The sequence below is a fragment of the Ursus arctos genome, unplaced genomic scaffold, assembly GCF_023065955.2.
Source record: "Ursus arctos isolate Adak ecotype North America unplaced genomic scaffold, UrsArc2.0 scaffold_4, whole genome shotgun sequence".
NCBI lineage: Eukaryota > Metazoa > Chordata > Mammalia > Carnivora > Ursidae > Ursus > Ursus arctos.
In genome coordinates, this window is record NW_026623056.1 from 18,875,542 (window position 1) to 18,897,550 (window position 22,009).

The 22,009-nt window shown below is 43.1% G+C and overlaps 1 protein-coding gene and 1 long non-coding RNA gene across 4 annotated transcripts in view; one reads left to right on the forward strand and one right to left on the reverse strand.

The window, feature by feature from the left end:
* The window catches only part of ST6GAL1 (ST6 beta-galactoside alpha-2,6-sialyltransferase 1), a 170,531-nt gene that overhangs the window by 14,688 nt on the left and 133,834 nt on the right, over nucleotides 1-22,009 (forward strand). The gene's annotated exons all lie outside the window — the stretch shown is intronic.
* LOC130542693 (uncharacterized) overlaps nucleotides 2,978-22,009 on the reverse strand; it is a 38,032-nt gene continuing 19,000 nt past the window's right edge. Inside the window, exon 2 of the long non-coding RNA XR_008957409.1 lies at nucleotides 2,978-7,598. This is a non-coding gene — a long non-coding RNA (uncharacterized LOC130542693). The remainder of the gene's footprint in view (nucleotides 7,599-22,009) is intronic.

Below are 22,009 nucleotides of genomic sequence, written 5' to 3' on the forward strand. Positions count from 1 at the left end.
CATTCATTCATTTGGCTTTAGTCCACTCATCAGTACAGCCTTCATTGCAGGAAGGGCTTGAGAGATCTTCTTGCCCAGGCTTCTTATCTTACAAATGAGGAAGTTGAGGCTCAAATTGCTCCCATTGGTGGGGTGATTTATGGTGACTTACAGTAGAGATCTACAGGGGTAGGTCTTGGTACTCAGCAAGATGTCAATTACTGATGACATTGAGTAGACTCCATATCCTTAATGACCAGATGAAACACTCAGTTTAACTTTTTCCAGTGACAGGAATCTGTTGGGGTTTTTTTGTTTTTTGTTTTTTTTTTTTAGAGAGAGAGAAGGAGTGGGAGAGAGAGAGAATGAGCCGGGGAGCGTCAGGCAGAGGGAGAAGCAGACTCCCCAGCCGAGCAGGGAGCCCGATGCGGGACTTGATCCCAGGACCCTGGGATCATGACCTGAGCCGAAGGCAGACGCTTAACTGACTGAGCCACCCAGGCACCCTCAGCAACAGGAATCTACAGGACAACAGAGTAACCTCATACACACTGAGGTCAGTTATGTGGAGGAGCAGATGAAAGAAAATTTGCTATTTTATAATGTACACCAAACCTAGAGGGAAGCCTCATGTCTTTGGGGGCTCAAGACGAAAGGTCTACATGTCAAAGAAAGAGCCCAAGGGAAACCTTTCAGATCCTAACTTCACAAAAACTCAGGGCAGAAAACATTACCAATGATCTTCTTAGCAATGTCCCCATTTTTACTCACTGAGAGGGAGGTGCTGTCCAGTCTGCACGAGACAAACCTGGGAGATGTGGGGATGAGGATGCTGTGAGGAATAGATTTCTTAAATTGAAAATTATGCCAGAAAGGAGGGAGGCAAATGAGTTTAAGGCAATGACTAGAAATCGTCCCTTTGTGAGAAGACCTGGTTAGCCTGAGGTCAGTCCAGCAGCCAACTGATCAAGCAAAAAATATCATTATACCAGAAATATAATAATCTTGATGTACATAAATAGACAAGGCTGCTGGATGTAGCAAAGTTTGTATAATAGCCTAAGTGCCCACAAAAGAGTCAATGAATTCAGGTAGCTCTAACAAAATAAAATATTGCGTAGGCAGTAATCAGGATAATGTATTTCTATGTTCACTGGCACGAAACACTTCCATGATCATTTGGTGACATGTATTATATAATTTATATATATGCAACATTATATGTGTGTGTGGGGTGTGTGTGTGTGTGCGCGCACGCGTGCGTGCATGTCTGTGCTTAGGGAGACCTCTACAAAGATGTCCCACAAAACTTCTGGAAGTTAGTATTTTTGTTCTTTAAAATTTTTTTCATGTTGTTCTGTATTCCTTGAATTGGCTACAGAAGATTTTCTACTATAATCAGAAAAAATGACACAGGTATTTTAAAATCACGAGAGCATGTTGTTTGGAGGGAGGAACCCAGGAGAGGAAAGTGAGGTGGAGTGGCGTGGAATTAGAGGCAGCTGTGGATGCCAGCGAGCAGCCGCATCTCTAAACCACAGCAGTGTGGTTATCCCCACGGACAAACCTGTGCAAGGGAGAGGAGACTGTCCAGCCACACTCTTCCTTACCTTGTGTTCGATGCCCTACCAGACTACCTGGTGTTCTAAGTATGCAGTGTTTTTTAAAAAAACTTTTTTATATGCCTTTTGATTTGCTTAGAATGGCTTCTTACTTGGCCGACTTTCATAAGTACTTCAAGCATCACCTCCACTTTGAAGCCCTCCTGGGTTCCTCTAGGTAGCTATGGAATTGTAAATATTTGTTTATACGTCATCTGATGGAGCTAGATTGTGGGCATCTAGTGACAACCACGGTGATGGTGACCATCCATTGTGATGTGCCCTGTGGTGTTAAGAATGGAAAATGCTACAGGATGACAGGATTCGAAATACCGCAGAGTAACAAACACCTGGGACCGGATAGTGGTTATGGTGCCCAGACCTCCATGCAGGCTGGGAGAAGAAAAATATTAAAAATTTCAATTCTGAAGTTCAATAAATTATCAAAACATGTGAAAAGTCACTTACCTTTTTCTACACTAAGTACGAGATACTATTTTTCATCCATTATGTTGGCAACAATCAAGTAGTTTTATGACACCACATATGGGTGATGTTACAGAGAAACAGAAAATGTTGCTGACTGGAGGGTACATTTGTACTTTTTGGAAGATGATTTGGCAAGATCTGCCAAAATTTTAAATCCATTTATTTTTACCCAAGTGGTTCTACTTCTAAGAATGTGTCCTACTTACATCATACACATGTATGAAATGACATTGTGTACAAAGTTATTCATTGTGGCATTTGTTGTAATAGCAAAAGTTTTGAAACAATTTGAATAGCCATTAATAAAGAAAGGGTTAAATTAATTATCAAACATCTATGCTGGGGCACCTGACTGGCTCAGTTGGTAGAGCATGTGACTCTTGATCTCAGAATTGTGAGTTTGGGCCCCACATTGGGAATAGAGCCTACTTTTTAAAAAAATCCATGTGGTGGAAAGCTCAGGAGTCTTTAGAAAGAATATAGCAGCTTCATATATACTGGCTTGGAGTGATCTCTAAGATGTGGTTTTATAATTTTTTTTAAAGATTTTATTTATTTAGAGAGAGAGTGCACGTGCGCACGCACACAAATGGGGCTGCGGGTGGGGAGGGTCAGAGGAGAAGGGAGAGAGAGACTCCCAAGCAGATTCTGCGCTGAGCCCACAGCCTGTTGTAGGCCTATATCCCACAGCTCCGAGCTCATGACCTGAGCCGAAATCAAGAGTCAGATGTTCAACTGACTGAGCCACCCAGGCGTCCCTAAGAGGCAGTGTTAAATGAAAAAAAGCAAAGTGCATACCAGTATATATAATCTGTTAAAACTGCAGAAAAAATATGTAGTTTAGTCAATTTGGCCGCTATTACAAAGCACCATAGACGGGGGGTTTATCAGAAACAGAAACATGCTCACAGTTTGGAGGCTGGAAGTCCGAACAGGGTGCCAGCACAGTCAGGTCCTGGGGACAACGCTGTACCAAGCTGCAGACTGCTGGCTTCTCATTGCGTCCGCACATGGCAGGAAGAGGGAGCTAGTTCTCTGGCCTCTTCTGGTAAGGAAACGAATCCCATTCATGAGGGCTCCACCCTCATTTTTGACCTCATCACCTCCCAAAGGCCCCACTTCCTCCTAATACCATCAGCTTGGGGGTTAGATTTCAACATGTGAATTTCGGGAAGAAACACAATTCGGTCACATATATATACATATATGTAATATCTATATTGGTCCCCAAGATACACAGAAGTGTATCAGTTCGCTAGGGGTACGGTAACAAAGTACCATAGACTGACTACCTTAAAGAACAGGAATTTATTTCTCACAGTTCTGGGGGCTCCAAGTGTGAGGTCAAGGTGTCCCAGGGTTGGTTTCTTCTGAGGCCTTTCTCCTTGGCTTGCAGAGGGGCACCTTCCCCCTGTGTTTTTTTCCTGATCTTTCCTCCTGTCTGTATCCTCATCTCCGTTGTTATAAAGACACCAGGTATATTGCACTAGGACCAACCCTAATGACCTCATTTAACCTTGATTACCTCTTAAAGATCCCCTACCTCCAAATGCAATCACGTTCTGAGGAACTGGGGATTGGGACTTTGGCATATGAATTTGGGGGGTGTGACACAACTCAGTCCCTAACAAAAGGTACACACGTAAGTAAGTCCTCTTGTAGGTACCTTTAGGAGACTTCGCAGCCAATGGCGATCATGTCTGCTTCTACGGGAGGGAAGTGTTGGACAGACAACGGTTAAAGGAAAAGACACACTTCCATTTTTGGAACTTTGAAGCACCCTATGTAGGTAGTACCTATTTAAACATTTAATTAAGTAAAAATAAAGGGAAAAAACTTGTCTCTCAATCCTTTTTTTTTTGTCTGCATTTTAAACATTTTTTCTTTTCTTTGTTGAAGATGAATAGTTTATGCATTAAAATAAGCCTGAAAAGTCTGGATCTGCATCCTTTTGAGTTTCTCTAATGGAGGAAAGCACTCGTTTTGTGCAGTGCAGGCCACCACCTGCTGGGACTTGTCCCACATAAACGAAGTACGGATCTATCTGGGAACAGACTCCTTTATAATTCCTTTATATCAACTATACAGAGCGGTGGTAGAAATTCTTCCTATGGGTCTCCCATCACAGCCAGTATAACCCCTTTAAAGTTAGATAATGTCACTCTTCTGTTCAAAACCCTGAAAAGGCTCCCATTTCACTCAGCGCGAAAGCAAAGTCCTGAGAGCAGCTACAAAGCCAGTGTGATCAGCCTCTCATCCTTCAAAGTGACCCCTCTAGGCTCGCTGCTCCTTGCTCACTGGTCCAGCTGCCCTGGCCCCCCTGCTGTCCCTGGAGAACCAGCTCTGGAAGCCTCCATGTTCTGCCTTAGCCAGGGGACTGCTCCCCCCACTACCTTCTGTGGTCCTCACCTTTAAGGTTTGGCTCTGGCTCGCTTCCTCCGGCACCCCACCTACCCTGACCATTGTATTACCTTCACGACCTGCCTCCCTCCCTCTACCCCACATCACCCCCTCAGTCCTGATTTCCCTTCGTGCTCTATTTTTTTTTCTATAGCATTCATCATCTCCTTATATATTTTATGTTTTTATTGTCTGCTTTCTCCACTAGAATGTAAGCTCCACGAGGGCAAAACTCTTTGCCTGTCTTGTTCACAAATGAATCCCAAGCACCTAAATTCAGTCCTGGCACACAGTAGGCACTCAATAAATCTCTTGAATGAATGACTGAGTAAATGACTGGTAAGCCCGTGCCTTTCTTTTATGCCTGAGGAAGGGACCTCTCTGCTCCAGACTTATCTCCCCTTCTCTCCTGCCGTTCCTCCTCCGTGCAGAAACACAGACCTCTGTTCTGATGAACAACAAGACCTCACCTCAGGTGTCAGGCTGCCTAGTACTTTGCCTGTTACCTCAATCCTTATAATACTTTGTAATTTACGTATTAAGAATGTGCTCATTTCATACACTTACAAATAGTAAGTCTCTAGCTCAGGGTTATCAGCAATTAAACAAGAGTCCTAGAGCTTTTATGCAAGACTTTCTGTCATAAAATGAGATCAGAAACTATCTTTCTGGAAACGCCTCTGTTCTTCTCTCGTCCTCTCTCAGTCTCACCAACTGGCCGCCCTATCCATCTTCCTAAAAATAAAACCTGCTTTCCCCTTTAACAGGAATTTACTGAGTGAGGGCAGCAGAATGGTTAACTGAGAGCTATGTTCATCCCAGATACATTTCGTAGTAGAATCAGATTCGTGAAGAAGTTTCCTTCAACAAACATTTCTGGGGCTCCCGCTAGGTACCCCGGCAACATGCCAGCCTCTGGATTCTTAAAAGGACCTTCAAAGAGACTTGCAGGTAATCATACAAATTACTCCTCAAACCCAGCCTCTAGTTTAACGCACGTTTTCCTGGGCAAGGGCACACCCGGTCAGTGTGAACCCCAAATCCTTATTAGCAAGGGCGTGTCCCCATCTTCTTGATGGTCAGCACTCCTGATTTTAGATGATTTCAGGTGGGGCTGGGAGTCAGGATTTCGCAGAGCAGAAAAATCCCCAAAATGTCTCTTACCAGGGAATTGCTATGCAATTTCTTTAGAAGTGAATTTGCCTTCCTAATTATGGGTGCCTGGGGCTACAATTACAGATAAAGAGCGTTTCCAAAACTTAAAGTTCTTCCTGCTTCCTTCTCCAAAGCCTTGCTGGCAAACTTCCTGGGCTGTCAGATTCTGCAGAGGTGGGGGAGGCAGGCCGGAAGCTGCAGGCCTGACTGAAAGCGGGAGGGGAGTGCGGGGCGGCTGTCCCGGAGACGGGAGATGCGCTGTCTAGACCCGCTCCAAGGGAAGCCTGGCTGCCCAGCTGCAGGGAGTGGTCAGGAGGCAGCCTGCAGTGGTCAGCTCTGTCAGAAGAGTCTGACACTCCTCAGCTGCGGAGTGGCCCCGTGGGTGGTCACGCCCTTCCTGTGCAGCCTGTGATGAGGGACTGAGCGACGTGAGGGGCCTCTGTGCCCCATCCGAGGCACAATGACGTCCTCAGGGCAGAGCCAGTCACCAGGTTCGTGGAGATTTTGCATTGTGGTTCCCCTTGTTCCCAGGCCTGGTCGTGCCTCCTCTGTCTTGCTTTCATAGGTGTTCGTCCCCAGTAAACAGAGTCCACGCTCCAACTCCATTACAGTGTCCACTAGAAACCCAAGCTGTGGTGAAGGGTCAGAGGATGAGGGGTAGGCCCAGCTGCAGACGCAGACAGAAGAAGGTTCCTGACCAGGGGAGCCCGCCGTTGGCTTTAGTGGCCTTCTTGGAGGAAGGGGTGTTCTACCTGGTGGGCAGAGCAGTGGCTCACAGACCTGCCAGCAGTGCCCTGAGCCCCCAAGACCTGTCCCTCCCATATCTTTACTCTGTAAGGGCCGTTCCTCTTACCATCACTCTGAGCGCACATTCTTTTTTTTTTTTTTTTTTTAAGATTTTATTTATTTGACAGAGAGAAACAGCAGCGAGAGAGGGAACACAAGCAGGGGGAGTGGGAGAGGAACAGACAGGCTCCCAGCGGAGCAGGGAGCCCGATGCAGGGCTCGATCCCAGGACCCCGGGATCATGACCTGAGCCAAGGCAGACTGAGCCACCCAGGCGCCCCTGAGCACACATTCTTGTCATCTCTCTCTGGATTCATTTCGTGGGCTCCTAACTTCTGAACTCCCACCGGACTGATGGCTCTGAAACCTCTCTCCGATCACGCTCGTTCCTTGCATAAAACTCTTCAAAGGCTCTCCATCAAGCTCAGCACGAGGGTCGCGTGAATTAGCGGGGCCTGGAGGTCTGGCCGGGTTCGCCTCTCGCTCTTCGGGTGCAGCTCTGAGCGCAGCCCGCGCCCCTTCCACTTCCCACCAGGCTCAGGGGGCTTCCCCGCTGCTTCAGGCTCCAGGGCCCGCAACTGCAAACAGCAGGCGGTAGCACCCTCCGCTTGTCAAGAGGGCCACCCGTGTAGGCGTACCCACCTCCCTGGGGCCCCCTGAGAGGGGGCAGCACCAGCTCTACCGCCCCAGGGATGACCACCATCCTCTACACGCTTGCCCAAGCCTGAGGAGTCGGGAGGGCGCTGGGGACATGGGGGGATGGTCAAAAGCAAACGGCAGAGTACCCGGCTCATGACGGCGAGGGTCAAGCGAACATGCCTTGCTGGCACCTGGCCTTGGAGCGCCGAGTGTGCGGCCAGGTCACCCATCCGAGGGGCAGGCGCTGGGGGTGAGCAGCGGGGGGTGGAGGAGCTGAGCAAGCTCCCATCCGGGGTCCCTCAGAAGGTTCTCACACGAGCCCGTGGCTGACTCAGCCCTTGGACATCTGCCACCCAGAGGACAGTGGGCCAGCCAGTGCCCACCAGAGAGCCAGGCAGCCGACGCAGAGAGGATAAAGACCATGGTGGGTTCCGCGGAGCGACATTTCCTCTTCTCCTTCTCCCTCCTGGCCGCCCCTCGTTGCAAGTGCTGGCCACCGTCACAATCTCAGCTCCAGTCTGTAGAGGTGAGTTTGAAGTTTTAAATTACCTTTTAATAAACCAGAAAGGAGGGTTTGAAAGACCGTGGTTGAAGACAGTGATTGAATAAGAAAACAGTTTTGTGTTTATGCCCCGCTGGGTTCTATTTTAGAATTTTGCCACCTTCCTTAAAGTTGGACTAGACCACCTGCTGCCCCCTAAGTACTCCAGAAAAGAGTGGGGATTTGGGGCTGGAGCCACATCGGCTCTGGCCCTTCAACCTACGGACGTTGATGGACCTCGGACCCTGTCATTTTTCCATCCTTTCTGTCTCAGCAGTCACAGTGATTGGTTAAGTAGGTTCCATCTGGCAGGCAGAATTTTAAATTCTTGATGTGTGTTAACTCGTGCTGTCTTGGTGAACAACTCTTTAAGGTATATGCTATTGCTCTCTATATTTCTAGAAGAGGAAATGAAGGCACAGAGAAGTGAAGTAACTTGTCGATCCCTTCTTTAGGGTCTCAGCCCCTGCTGCTAGGACAAAATGCCATAGACTGGGTGGCTTAAACAACAAATGTTTATTTCTCGTCATTCCGAGGCTAGGAAGTCCAGGGTCAGGATATTGGAAGACTCGGTGTCTGGTGAGAACCTGCTTTGGTTTGCAGTTAACTGTCTTCTTGTTGTATCTTCACATGGTGGAGGGACAGATAGGCAGAGAGAGAGAAGCAAACTCCCTGGTCTCTTCTTTAAAAGGTGCTAATCCCATTCAAGAAGGCTCTACCCTCACTCATGATCTAATTATCTCCCAAAGGCCCATCCCCAAATACATGGGGGTTTGGGGGGGTTTGAGTTTCAGGGTATGACTTTTGAGTGGTCACAAACAGTCCCTAGCCCTTAAGCAAATGACAACGTAAGACTTGAATCAGATAGTTTGGTTCTAAAGCCCTCCCTGGCTTGCCCTCTATACCCCACTGTCTCCTGAGCTTTAGAAAATCCTATCCTCTGGACTTCTTGGGGAATCTTATACTATTGTTTATACTTCCCTTTTCTGAATTTCGAATTTCTGCTTCTCCTCTGGCCTTCTTCTCACCCACCATGAACTATGACTCTTTTCACTTCTGACTGACCTCCAGCTCGTTACTTAAGAGCAGACCATACCAGCTGCCTCCTTGTTCTCCCTTCTTTCTCTAGAACAGATCTCAGCTTGTAGTAATGACCCTGTTGAATATCTTTATAGAGTTTTTGCTATTGACTCCTTCCCTTCTTGAAAATTCTGCCTTGCTTGGTTTCTGTGACATCCTTCCCTGCAAGCTTTCTCTCCCCACCTCATACTCTTTTTCTGACTCAGACCTGTTTCTAGCCGGCTCTCCTGCTATGCCTGAATGTTGGTATAACCCTGGAGTCCAACCTGAGCACTCTCCTCAGAGCAATTCTCTCCTTTCATAGAAGTGTTCTAATGGTGTTCCTCAGGCAACCTATACTCAACATTTCCAAGACTGAAGCATCTTCTTTCCTTTAGAACCTGTTCTTGACATAATCCCCATCAGAAGAAGAGTTCTGGAACCAGACCAAGGTCTCCACCAAACATTTGTTGAATCCTATTGTTTTTACCTTGTAAACTAGTAAAATTTTTGGTCTCTGAATTCTTGTAGACTCTTAAAAATCAAGGATCCCTGAAGGCTTCTATCTATATGAGCTATTTTTAAAGATGTTTATGCTATTAGAAATTAAAAGAGAAATGTCAAAATATTTGTTTAAAATAATAATAAAGGGGTGCCAGGGTGGCTCAGTCACTAAGCATCTGCCTTTGGCTTGAGACATGATCCCAGATTCCGGGGATCGATCCCCGGATCGGGCTCCCTGCTCCACTGGGAGCTTGCTTCTTCCTCTCCCACTCCCCATGCTTGTGTTCCCCCTCTCGCTGGCTGTCTCTCTCTCTCTCTCTCTGTCAAATAAATACATAAAATCTTAAAAAAAAATAGACCCATCACATATTAACATGAATGAAATATTTTATGAAAATAATTCCATTTCCAAAGCAAAAAAAAAAAAAAAAAAAAGAGAGAGAGAGAGAGACAGAGAGAGAGAGAGAGAAGAGTTGCATTGTTTTACATCTTTTTGCAAATCTCTTTAATGACCAGCTTCACAGAAGACAGGAGGATTATCATATCTGTTCCTGTTGCAATATATTATTTTGGTTGAACTCTATGGAGAAAATCCAGCCTTAGACTGATCAGTAGTTGGAAGAGGGAGGGGGGATTTAAGCAGCCTTTTCAACTAATTGTAGATTGTTTCCTTTGATACTACATCAAAGCACAAGTGATGATTTCTTAAAGGTCAGCCGGGATGCGAATTCTCCAGACCTCACACTGAACTCTTTGTCCTGTGTTACATTACAATGTATCGGTCTACTTGACACTTTGAATGGCTCTCTTACAGGCATGACTTTATGATACGATACATGGGGCTTTTGGAAATACTGGTTCACTGCCTTATGCACATGTCTCAAATGCTGACACACACGTGCGGTGCTCCCACCACCGTATTAGTTTCCTAGGGCTGCCGTAACAAAGTGCCACCCACTGTGTGGCTTAAAATGACAGAAACTTATTCTCTCCTATTTCTGGAGGCTAGAGGTCTGAAGGTAAGGTTTTGGCAGGGTTGGTTTTTTTCTTGAGGCACTGAGGGAGAGTCTCTCTCATGACCATCTCCCAGCTTTTGGTAGTTGCCAGCAATCCTTGACATTTCTTGACTGACCTCAATGTCTACCCCATCTTTACATGGCCCCATCCCCTGTGTGTGTTTGTGTTTATGTATGCAAAACACTCCTTCCTTATAAGAACACAGAGATTGGAGTTAGGGCCCACTCGAATCGAGTATGACCTCTTTTAAACTGATTACGTTTGCAAAGAGCCTCTTTTCAAATAAGGTCACATTGACAGATACCAGGCATCAGGACTTCAATATGTCTTTTTGGGGGACACAATTCAACCCATAGCTATTGCCTCATCTGAAAAATCTTTAAGAACTGGTAAATACAGGGGCATCTGACTGGTTCAGTTGGTAGAGCATGTGACTCTTGATCTCGGTGTTGTTGAGTTTGAGCCCCACATGGGGTGTAGACCTTAAAAAAAAAAAAGGAATTGGTAATTGCAGTGGTGGGCAAAAGTTTTCCAATTCTAATTTTTTAATTTTGTTTTAAATTATTTATTTATTTATTTATTTATTTATTTATTTATTTATTTATTTTTAGAGAGAGTGTGCAGGGGAGGGGGCAAAGGGAGAGGGGCAGAGGAAGAGGGAGAGAATCTCAAGCAGACTCCGTGCTGAGTACAGAGCCTGACATGGGGCTCGATCTCACGACCCTAAGATCATGACCTGAGCCAAAACCAAGAGTCAGATGCTTTAAACAACTGCGCCACCCGGACATCACTCAAATTCTAATTTTGGCCTGAAAACTCAAATTTCACTACTGGTAACAAATACAACTAGTAGCAAATACCACAACAAAAACAAGAAAAAGTTGTTATCCTTTGAGTGGCAGATTCAATTTGTTCATTTTCAAGAAAATGTCTCTTAAATATTCAGGGTGAATAACCTTAATCGGTCCTCCCCCCCTTAGGTGAAAGTGGTGTTCCGTGAAAAAAGTGGTCAGTGCAGCTCATAACTCACTTGCAAATGTATTTTTCTTTGGGACAACAATTGTTTCTCTCTGTGACTGAGATGTTACATGTATCCCTCCTACTGCATCATACAGAGTATGAAAAAGAGGTGTATTCAAGGCTGAGATTTAATGAAATTAATCATTTTTATTCCTTCATCAAGGACATTTTGAAGAGGAATTGACTTTTTTTTCCCCCTTCTATGAATGCATGGAGGTGAAGGATGCAAGACTGTTAGTGGACTTCAGCATCTTAGTTCTGCTAAGACACCAGCAGTTTTACCCATCATTGTTTGGCACTGTTAGTGCAAATGTCGACCCAGTGAAAAAGCCCAATATTGCCTTAATATTATTGCAAAAATAGGGTTTTTTTTTGGTTTTGTTTTGTTTTGTTTTTTTATTTTAATGTTTTTTTATTATATTATGTTAGTCACCATACAGTACATCCCCGGTTTCCGACGTAAAGTTCGATGATTCATTAGTTGCGTATAACACCCACTGCACCATGCAATACGTGCCCTCCTTACTACCCATCACCAGTCTATCCCATTCCCCCACCCCCCTCCCCTCTGAGGACCTCAGTTTGTTTCTCAGAGTCCATAGTCTCTCATGCTTCATTTCCCCTTCTGATTACCCCCCTTTCTTTATCCCTTTCTTCCCCTACCGATCTTCCTAGTACTTATGTTCCATAGATGAGAAAAACCATATGATAATTGTCTTTCTCTGCTTGACTTATTTCACTTAGCATTATCTCCTCCAGTGCCGTCCATGTTGCAGCAAATGTTGAGAAATCGTTCTTTCTGATGGCTGAGTAATATTCCATTGTATATATGGACCACAACTTCTTAATCCAGTCATCTGTTGAAGGGCATCTCGGCTCCTTCCACAATTTAGCTATTGTGGACAATGCTGCTATGAATATTGGGGTGCATATGGCCCTTCTCTTCACTACGTCTGTATCTTTGGGGTAAACACCCAGTAGTGCAATGGCTGGGTCATAGGGTAGCTCAATTTTTAACTTTTTAAGGGACTTCCACAATGTTTTCCAGAATGGCTGTACCAACTTGCATTCCCACCAACAATGTAGGAGGGATCCCCTTTCTCCACATCCTCTCCAGCAATTGTTGTTTCTTGCCTTGTCAATTTTTGCCATTCTAACTGGCGTAAGGTGGTATCTTAGTGTGGTTTTGATTTGAATTTCCCTGATGGCTAATGATTTTGAACATTTTTTCATGTGTCTGTTAGCCATTTGTATGTCATCATTGGAAAAGTGTCTGTTCATATCTTCTGCCCATTTTATGATTTGTTTATTTGTTTCTCATGTATTGAGTTTGAGAAATTCTTTGTAGATCTTGGATACCAGTCTTTTATCTGTAGCGTCATTTGCAAATATCTTCTCCCATTCTGTGGGCTGCCTCTTAGTTTTTTTTTGACTGTTTCCTTGGCTGTGCAGAAGCTTTTTATCTTGATGAAGTCCCACAAGTTCATTTTATCTTTTGTTTCTCTTGCCTTTGGAGATGTGTCGGGAAAAAGGTTGCTTTGGCCGATGTCGTAGAGGTTGCTGCCTATGTTCTCCTCTAGGATTTTGATGGATTCCTGTCTCACATCGAGGTCTTTCATCCATTTGGAGTTTATCTTTGTGTATGGTGCTAGAGAGTGGTCAAGTTTCATTCTTTTGCATGTAGCTGTCCAATTTTCCCAGCACCATTTATTGAAGAGACTGTCTTTTTTCCACCGGATGTTTTTTCCTGCTTTATCAAGGATTAGTTGCCCAAAGAGCTGAGGGTCCATTTCTGGGTTCTCTATTCTGTTCCATTGGTCTATGTGTCTGTTTTTGTGCCAGTACCATGCTGTCTTTGTGATCACAGCTTTGTAGTACAGCTCGAAATCCAGCATTGTGATGCCGCCAGCATTGTTTTTCCTTTTCAACAGTTCCTTGGAGATTCGGGGCCTTTTCTGGTTCCATACAAATTTAAGGACTATTTGTTCCAGTTCTTTGAAAAATGTCATCGGTATTTTGATCGGGATAGCATTGAAAGTGTAGATTGCTCTGGGTAGCATGGACATTTTAACTATGTTAATTCTTCCGATCCATGAGCATGGGATATTTTTCCATCTTTTTGTGTCTTCCTCAATGCCTTTCAAGAGTGATTTATAGTTTCTGCTCAGGAATGACTCGATAAACCAGGAAATCAAAAATCAACTTAAACAATTTATGGAGACCAATGAGAATGAAAACACAATGGTCCAAAACCTATGGGATACTGCAAAGGCAGTCCTAAGGGGGAAATATATAGCCATCCAAGCCTCACTCAAAAGAATAGAAAAATCTAAAATGCAGTTTTTATATTCTCACCTCAAGAAGCTGAAACAGCAACAGAGGGACAGGCCTAATCCACTCACGAGGAAGCAGTAGACCAAGATTAGAGCAGAAATCAATGAATTAGCAACCAGAAGTACAGTAGAGCAGATCAACAGGACTAGAAGCTGGTTCTTTGAGAGAATCAATAAAATTGACAAACCGCTGGCAAGACTTATCCAAAAGAATAGAGAAAGGACCCAAATTAATAAAATAATGAATGAAAAAGGAGAGGTCGCAACCAACACCAGTGAAATTGGAAGGATTATTAGAAACTTTTATCAACAGCTATATGCCAATAAATTAAGCAATCTGGAAGAGATGGAGGCCTTCCTGGAGACCTATAAACTACCAAGACTGAAACAGGAAGAAATTGATTTTTTAAACAGGCCAATTAATTATGAAGAGATTGAGTCAGTGATAAACAACCTTCCAAAAAACAAAACTCCAGGCCTGGACGGTTTTCCTGGGGAATTCTACCAAACATTCAAAAAAGAAATAATACCTATTCTCCTAAAGCTATTTCAAAAAATAGAAACAGAAGGAAAGCTACCAAACTCATTCTATGAGGCCAATATTACCTTGATCCCCAAACCAGGCAAAGACCCCATCAAAAAGGAGAATTACAGACCAAGTTCCCTAATGAATATGGACGCCAAAATCCTCAACAAGATCCTGGCTAATAGAATCCAAAAGTACATTAAAAGGATTATCCATCATGACCAAGTGGGATTCATACCTGGGATGCAAGCGTGGTTCAACATTCTCAAATCGGTCAGTGTGATACATCATATCAACAAGAAAAGACTCAGGAACCATATGATCCTCTCAATTGATGCAGAAAAAGCATTTGACAAAATACAGCATCTTTTCCTGATTAAAACCCTTCAGAATGTAGGAATAGAGGGTACATTTCTCAATCTCATAAAAGGCATCTATGAAAAGCCTACAGCAAATATTATTCTCAATGGGGAAAAGCTGGAAGCCTTTCCCTGAAGATCAGGAACACGACAAGAATGCCCACTCTTGCCACTATTATTCAACATAGTACTAGAAGTCCTTGCAACAGCAATCAGACAACAAAAAGGGATAAAATGTATCCAAATCGGCAAAGAAGAAGTCAAAATGTTTCTCTTTGCAGATGACATGATACCGTATATGGAAAACCCAAAAGAATCCACTCCCAAACTATTAGAAGTTATAGAGCAATTCAGTAACGTGGCGGGATACAAAATCAATGCTCAGAAATCAGTTGCATTTCTATACACGAACAATGAGACTGAAGAAAGAGAAATTAGGGAATCCATCCCATTTATAATAGCACAAAAAACCATATGTTACCTTGGAATTAACTTAACCAGAGACGTCAAGGATCTATATTCTAGAAACTATAAATCACTCTTGCAAAAATAGTGTTGACCTTGCAGCCCACCTGAAAGAGTTTCAGGGACCCCTAGTGGTCTGTGGAGCACATTTTGAGAACCACAGTCCTAGTCGGCTCTCCACCGGGACCCTGCCAGCCTTAGGGCCCATCAGTTCTTAGGAGAACAATTGCCAGAACCAGTTGTCCATCTCCAGTTGTTCCTTCTGACCAGTTCTCCATGCAGCAGCCCACGGGCTCTCAGAAAGGCATATGTTCCTGGGACACTCCGCTGCTTCAAACAAACCCTTCAGTGGTCCCCACTGACTTTAAAGTGGCAACTTCTTAGCATAGCATGGCACAGGAGGTAATCTTGGATCGAACAGTGACTTACCTTTCCCACCTCTTCCCCAGCCGCATTTCCACATGACATTCAATCCAACCACACCAGTTATTTTAATCCATGATGCTTTCTGTTGCCTGGAATGCCCTACCCTTCTCCCCTCTTACCTGGCTAAGCCTTACTGTTTAAAAGGCAACTTCTGTCCCTTCTTCCAGGAAGCCTTCCTTGACTAGCTTTTTGAATTAGCAGGATTTTCTCCTCTATGTTTCCATGCCATCGTGTACTTAGTTCTATTATAATATTTCTAATAACGTACCGTAGTATCGGTGAATAACAATAATGACTATTATAATCACAAACACTTATTTCTTACTTATATTTGTTGGATGTGATGTCCGGCACTTTAAATGCACTGTAATTTCTAGCATATGCGGCTATCATACACATTAAGACTTGGAGTTCTTTAACCCCACCCCAGGTATAGGAGGTAAGATAACAAAGTGGGTAAGTGCAGGATTCTTTTTTTTTTTTAAAGATTTTATTTATTTATTTATGTGAGAGAGAGCATGAGAGAGCACAAGCAGGGGGAGGCGCAGCAGAGGGAGACTGAGAAGTAAGCTCCCTGCTGAGCAGGGAGCCCCATGCTGGGCTCCATCCCAGGAACCTGAGATCATGACCTGAGCCAAAGGCAGATGCCTAACCGACTGAGCCACCTGGGCGCTTCAAGAGCATGGTTTTTAAAGTGTATGAGACTTGAGTTCACATTGCAGCTTTACGCTATGGGAACTTAAACAAGTTTCTCATTTTCTTCTCTCAAAAATCTTTGTTTTTACCAAGGTGATATATGTTATACAGAAAAGTACAAGTGAGAAAGCAATAAATGAGCCCTAAATCCCACCACTCAGAAATAAAATTATTTTTTGTAAGCACAGTTATAGATCTTTTCAAGTGGATTGGAATGTTAGGATGACATATCAATAACAAAAAATTTCATACATAAGGTGATATTCCATATTCTATTGTTTAGAAGTAGAAAAATACAACAACAACAACAACAAACTAGTGAAATTCAAGGGATTGCTGAAATTCAGGTAAATGATTCTTTACCAGAAGGGACATTGGGATACAGGTAGCTCCTTTAAACCCCTCTTAGAGCAGCACCCTTGCCTGTGCCCAGCAAGCTGCGGACCAACCCACACAGGCGCCCTGCTTGGATGCACGCGGTTCATTTAAGACAAATAGAAGTGAAATGTCTCATCCTGGCCACTTCCCATGCTCACTGAGCACCAAGTACATGGGCTGGGGAGCCAGACTGTGCGGGTTTGAATTCTGATTCCATGACTTGTTAGCTTTGGGTGGTTAGTTAACTTCTCTGTGTTTTATTTCCTCTTTTGTAAAATGAGGCTGGTAATAGACTGTTCTTTATGGGGTTACAGACAGGATCAAATAAATTAATCTGTAAAGAGTTTAGGGCAATAAGCCTACGCTGAACATCAATAAATGGTTCTCATTATTACTTGCTATCTGGCTCCCGTGCTAAGATTAGGAGGAGAAAAGGATGACAAAAACCATTAAAAGTGGGAGTTATTATACTTTTAAAACCGTAATATTTTGATTTGGGATCCCACCAACTGATGGCTTGCTAGAAGATAGGAGACCAGCCTTGTCATACTACTTCCTCCTCTTTTGCCCCTCTGATCAGTTTTCGCTTGTCAGTGTTATTTCTTTGTAAAGGTCATAACCATTCTGTTCCATTCCATTCTGTTCCATCACTTCTCCATTAGTTAACTTTGCCTTTATATTTAAATGGATTTCATGCTTACCATCAGGGTTTTTGCCCCCACATTTGTATTTCGGAGTTGTGTTATGCTGATTCAACTCTTTATCAGGTAGAGCTTGCGTGTTCAAGAAGGGCTCATGCATGCACGCTACATTCCTTGAGTTCTTGCATATTTGAGAATGTGTGCCTTTTGCATTTACACTTGAATGACATTTTGATGGGATGTAATATGTTGGGGTCACTTCTTTCCCTTGGAACTTTGCAGACATTACTCCACTGTCTTCTTCCATTGAACATTGCAGTGGAAAATCTGATTTTTCACCTTCTGGGTGGCTGGATTTTTTTCCCTGGATATCTAAACAATTTTTTTTCCCTACTCTTTCAACTTAACAAGCATATATCTAAATATCTCTTTTTTCTATCAATATTAATGGAAAACAGTATATCATTCTGATTAAAAGGCTGAAATCTTACACTTTGGAGAAATTTTTTCTCTATCACATTTTCCTATATTACAGTTTCTTCCCTTAATTATTGCAAATCTTCACTTCCAAGACATCAGGAATTTTTATGTTAGATTGTCTTTCTCATCTATTCTTTAATTGCTCTATGTTTCACGTCCTTTCCCTCAGTATTCATTACGATTATCTCAAGTCTTCTGTCCACGAAAATAATTTGATGATTAACTGTATCTCTTCTGTTCCGTGTTTATTTTTCGAAGTGATTTGTTAGACCCGAGCGAGGATTTGGCTACACACTTTGTCTCTTTAGCGCTGTAATCTCCCTTTTAATCTCCCACTGTTATTTAATCCTTTGGTCTTTGTGTTCTTATTTTGTTAAAGTCATATTCTTGGGCGTCCGGGTGGCTCAGTTGATTAAGCCTCTGACTCTTGGTTTCAGCTCAGGTCCTGATCTCAGAATTGTGAGTTCAAACCCTGGGTTGGGCTCCCCACTCAGCTGGGTATCAGCTTGAGATTCTCTTTCCCTCTCCCTCTGCCCCTTCCCTGGCTCTCTCTCTCTCTCAGATAAACAAACAAACAAACAGCCCTTAAAAAATAAAGTCATATTCTTTATTAGAATATGTATGTCTGAAGAGTGATGAATTCACAGAGTACTCTGCTGTTTGGTTCGTTTGGGCTAGGTTTTCTCCCAGACTGGATTGATTTTTTTTTTTTCTCTGTTTGGAAGATAATTTTTTTATTTAGCCTCTGACTAACATGGATTATTTTGTTTGATATAAAATATGGGTGACTTCTTGAAACCCTTCCTGTGTTATTTAAAACTCAGTTGCGCCCTCCCCCCCCCCCCCCCCCCCCCGGAATTACAGCTTGAGGGCTGTGGCCAGTTGCCTGCTGTCTACTTTTCTGCAGCTTTAGGACATGGGGAGTGGAGGGGGCCGCATGCAGCCTGGCTGGGAGACCGGGGACCTGTGCTTTTCTGAGACCCAGTAAAATGTCCCGTTGCAGTCCGCATGCCACCCCGCTGGGTGTGTGTACCGCTCCGGTGGGCGTGCCCCCAGCCTAGCACACTGATCTGGAAAGCGTCCAGTCCCGGGTGCCCCTCTTCACTCCCTCATGGCCCTGCAGGGGTGGGGGGGGGGGGGGGCTTCCGCTCGCAAGCGTTTTCTTGTGATTTTTCTCCAGCTGCCTTTTCATTCGCTCAGCATAGTCTCTCCAAACAGGGGTGGGCCAGTTCCTGAATGTTACCGGATTTGGCCATTTCACCTGTTCTCCATGTTACCGGATTTGGCCATTTCACCTGTTCTCCATACGGCTTCTTGGGAAGGAAGTATGAGATTATGATGCACGTGGCACCACGTCAGAACTTTTTGTTCCTTTCTTCCTTTGTTTCTTCTTTTTCAATGTTCATGGCATAAAGTTGAACCTCTTTCCTTGTTAGTGGTGGTGGATTTTTAAAAATGCCTTTACTTTACCTCCATTTTGGATATTTTTAATGAATATAGAATTCTTGGCTGTTAAGGGCTTCTTTTTCCTTTCCCATCTGTGGATGTTCCACTGTCTTCTGGTCTCCATTATGTCTAATAAGAATTCAGCAGTGACTCACATGACTCTTCCACTATGTGATGTATCTTCTTCCCCCTGACTCTGGCTGCTTTCCAAAGCTTCTCCTTACTTCAGTTTCCAGCAGTTTGACTAGGATATGCCTCTGTGTGTCTTTATTTACAATTAACGCTGCATGCAGTTCACTGAAGTTCTTAAATCTATAAATGTATGTCTTTCTACAAATTGGGAAAAATTGAAGCCATTATTTCTCCAAATATGTTTTTCTGGCCTCATTCTCTCATTCTTCCACTTTTAGAATTCAAATTACATGTACCTAGATATTGTCACATTATTCTACAGGTCCCTGACTCTGTTCCTATTTTTCAATGTTTTTTCTTTGTGTCATTCAGATAGAAAATTTCTATTGCTCTATCTTCAAGTTCTTAGAAACTACATTTTTTTTTCACATCGCAAATGTTTATTTATTTGTTTATTTATTTATTTTTATAATTTTTATTTTGTTATATTAGTCACCATACAGTACATCCCCAGTTTTTGATGCAATGTTCCATGATTCATTATTTGCATGTAACACCCAGTGCACCATGCAATATGGGCCTTCCTTAATACCCATCACCAGCCTATCCCAATCCCCTACCCCCCCTCCCCTCTGAAGCCCTCAGTTTGTTTCCCAGAGTCCACAGTCTCTCATGGTTCATTCCCCCTTCTGTTTACCCCCCCTTCATTCTTCCCTGCCTTCTCCTACTAATCTTCCTATTTCTTATGTTCCATAAATGAGTGAAATAAGTCAAGCAGAGAAACTACATTTTAAAAGAATCATTGGAAATGCTTGAACTGAAAAATACAATGTTTGAAATTAAAAATTTCTGGATAAACTTAATAAAAAAAAGAGTCAATTTCTCATCTGTGATGTCCTACCTTTCATTCATTAAAAGCATATTGTCCTAGGGGCACCTGGGTGGCTCAGTCAGTTAAGTGTCTAACTCTTGATTTTGGCTCAGGTCATGATTGCAGGATTTGAGATAGACACCCCCCCACCCCCCCACCCCTGCCAGCCATATCAGTCTCTGCATTGGGCAGAGAACCTGCTTAAGATTCTCTCTCTCCCTTCCCCTCTGTCTCTCTCCCACCCCCTGCTCACACAAACATGCTCTCTCTCTCTCTCAAAAATAAAAACATTTATTTTCCTTGACTTCACTGAGCATATTTTTTTAAATTTAAATTCAATTAATTAACATAATGTATTATTCGTTTCAGAGATAGAGGTCAGTGATTCATCAGTCTTATATAATACCCAGTGCTCATTACATCACGTGCCCTCCTTAATGTCCATTACCCAGTTACCCCATCTCCCCATGCTTCTCCCCTCCAGCAGCCCTCAGTTTGTTTCCTATGATTAAAAATCTTTTATGCTTTGTCTCCCTCTCTGATGTCATCTTGTTTTGCTTTTTCCTCTCTTCCCCTGTGATCCTGTGTTTTGTTTCTTAAATTCCACATATCAGTGAGATCATGTGATAATTGTCTTTTTCAGATTGACTTATTTCACTTAGCATAATACCCTCTAGTTCCATCCACGTCATTGCAAATGGCAAGATTTCATTTTTTTGATGGCCGAGTAGTATTCCATTGTATATATACACCACATCTTCTTTATCCATTCATTTGTTGATGGACGTCTGGGCTCTTTCCATAGTTTGGCTAGAGTGGACATTGCTGCATTGGGGTTCAGGTACCCCTTCGGATCACTACATTTGTATCTTTGCGGTAAATACATGGTAGTGCAATTGCTGGGTCGTAGGGTAGCTCTATTTTCAACTTTTTGAGGACCCTCCATACTGTTTGCCAGATTGGCTGCACCAGCTTGCATTCCCACCAACAGTGTGAGAGGGTTCCCCTTTCTCCACATCCTCGCCAACATCTGTCGTTTCCTGACTTGTTAATTTTAGCCATTGACTGGTGTGAGGTGGTATCCCATTGTGGTTTTGATTTGTATTTCCCTGATGCCAAGTGATGTGGAGCATTTTTTCAGTTGTCTGTTGGCCATTTGGATGTCGTCTTTGGAGAGAAATGTCTATTCATGTCTTCTGCCCATTTCTTGATTGGATTATTTGTTTTTTGGGTATTGAGTTTGATAAGTTCTTTATAGATTTTGAATACTAGCCCTTTATCTGATAAGACATTTGCAAGTATCTTCTCTCATTCTGTCAGTTGTCTTTTGTTTTATCAACTCTTTCCTTTGCTGTGCAAAAACTTTTTATCTTGATGAAGTCCCACTAGTTCATTTTTGCCTTTGTTTTCCTTGCCTTTGGAGACGTGTCTAGCAAGAAGTTTCTGTGGCCAAGGTCACAGAGGTTGCTGCCTGTGTTCTCCTCTAGGATTTTGATGGATTTGTCTCACATTTAGGTCTTTCATCCATTTTGAGTCTATTTCTGTGTGTGGTGTAAGGAAACGGTCCAGTTTCATTCTTCTGCATGTGGCTGTCCAGTTTTCCCAACACCATTTGTTGGAAAGACTATCCTTTTTCCATTGGATATTCTTCCCTGCTTTGTCGAAGATTAGTTGACCATAGAGTTGAGGGTCCATTTCTGGGCTCTCTATTCTGTTCCATTGATCTATGAGTCTGTTTTTATATCAGTACCATACTGTCCTGATGATTACAGTTTTGTAATAGAGCTGGAAGTCTGGAACTGAGATGCCACCAGCTTTGGTTTTCTTTTTCAACATTCCTTTGGATGTTTGGGGTCTTTTCTGGTTCCATACAAATTGTAGGATTATTTGTTCCAGCTGTGTGAAAAAAGTTGATGGTATTTTGGTAGGGATTGCACTGAATATATAGATTGCTCTAGGTAGCATAGACATTTTAACAATATTTGTTCTTCCAATCCATGAGAATGGAACATTTTTCCATTTCTTTGTGTCTTCCTTAATTCCTTTCATGAGTGTTCTATAATTTT